Source organism: Bombus vosnesenskii, unplaced genomic scaffold (assembly GCF_011952255.1).
Source record: "Bombus vosnesenskii isolate JDL3184/JDL3185 unplaced genomic scaffold, Bvos_JDL3184-5_v1.1 scf7180000013286, whole genome shotgun sequence".
Classification (NCBI taxonomy): Eukaryota; Metazoa; Arthropoda; class Insecta; order Hymenoptera; family Apidae; genus Bombus; species Bombus vosnesenskii.
The window spans coordinates 132711-134592 of record NW_022882939.1 but is presented as its reverse complement, the minus strand read 5'-3'; the positions used below and the strand labels follow the sequence as shown (position 1 = coordinate 134592).

General features: G+C 35.5%; 1 non-coding gene across 1 annotated transcript; it reads right to left on the bottom strand.

The window, feature by feature from the left end:
* Window positions 1–780: 780 nt before the first annotated feature.
* On the bottom strand, window positions 781–852 carry Trnad-guc. The gene has a single exon. It is a non-coding gene; the product is annotated as a tRNA-Asp (tRNA).
* Window positions 853–1882: the final 1030 nt, after the last annotated feature.

The following is a 1882-nucleotide window of genomic DNA, read 5'->3' as shown; positions in this document are numbered from 1 at the left end:
GCGAGAGAGGCGGGGGACTTAAAGGAGAAATGATGTCTCGCTGCGACTTCGAAACTCCAGGAGGGATCCTTATGGGTGCAATTACATCCAGCTAATTACGTTCTTCCTCTTGGAAACCGTGGCTTTCTCATTCACATTGATACAAGGGTTTTACCGATACCACGCATCGATCCGAGACAACGAGACGCTCGTTATTATCTACGAGGCACATAATAGTCTCTTTCTCTCGCGTAAGCAGATACATAATATCGATGATTATAGTAATTTACTGAGTTATACTATACGTGGATATTACGAGAGAATTAACGAAGGTTTCGTGAGGAGCTGTCGTTTCATGGTGACTTCTCGCCATTTCGTTTGGAATTTTATGCTACGAAGTATAAAACTGGGCGGATGATTGTGTTTTATGCGTATTTTGTTTGGTGGATAACGCGATGTGATGAAGAATGTGGTTTGCAACAAGGCAATGCCGAGGAACATTGATCTTAATTTTGTTATTGAGGAAGTTTTACAGAGATTATTATATGCATAGTTTGTTATTACGCTGTGTGTTTCGTCCATTTGTCTTCAGCTGATTAAATGACGTCGGTCAGTCGGGTGAAATTCGAGGTGAATATAACGGAAGAACTTTTGATGATTCTGAAGAATCTTTTTTTTTAGAAGTGTTACTTTTTTTTCTTCTGTTATCAAAAATTTACTATTTTATGAATATTTACATATTTGCATTATGCATAAGATATAATTACATCATCATTGTTAAAAATAAAAATATTTCTCTCTCTCCCCGTCGGGGAATCGAACCCCGGTCTCCCGCGTGACAGGCGGGGATACTGACCACTGTACTAACGAGGATTTCAATGACAAACCCGCCTACTTTACCGGTTATCAATTTATCTATACACATATGTAATTATCCGATTGTGTACTAATTCTATATTGGTGAGTATCCGACGTTGTAACATTTTTATTTCACGACACGCTATTTAGAGCTATTTGAGTTCGTAATTCCAATATTTTTCACCATTGTTGTAATAAACAATTCATTCGCTTTACAATCGTATCAAAATGGATGATTTTCATTTGTTATATCTATTTACTATTTTATTGTATATTAAAAGCTCTTCTTAAATTCAATCGCTCTAACAACTAAACATTTCTATTATAATATAAACAATTTCAGAAACAGTTCCTCTAATATTAATAATGCAAATACATTAAAAATATGCAACAAATATTAGTAACAAGTTACGTCATTGCTGCCACTGTCAGGAAGATTTTACTCAATTTTTTTCCTCGCATCGACCTATGGTTCTCAAAGGAGAACGTAAGGGAAGGTAAAAGGAAGGACTGCCATACAAGCGAAAACGTCTAATGAAATTGCCGAGTGAGAAGATGCAGAAACCAGATGTTCAAAGCCTGTCACGCGATGACCAAACCGTCTACCTGATCCATCACTGGACAGATCGACTGCATCTGCAAACTTGTATAAGTATAAACAAAACTATCTAGATACAGATAAACTACTTAGATATAATAGAACCAGAGATTTTTATACGTACTTAAAATACTACTAAATGTTCATATATGAAATACATCTATATATTTTTAAATTAATCAAACTCGAAGATGGTATCCCGCTGGAAGTAGCCATCCACATGTTATTTAGCAATTAAGTTAGACAAATTTACCAAATGTCCAGCTAGATAAGTTGTAAAATACAAATTAAATAATAAAAAGAAAATATTTTTAAACGATCATCCGCGTCGACGGCTCTACGAAAGAATACGTTATTTCTGCGTTAAGGTTGCAGAATAGTCAATCTGCTTGACTTACGACGCATTACTGACTAATTTATGGCACCTTCAGGTATCTTTCTCTTCCT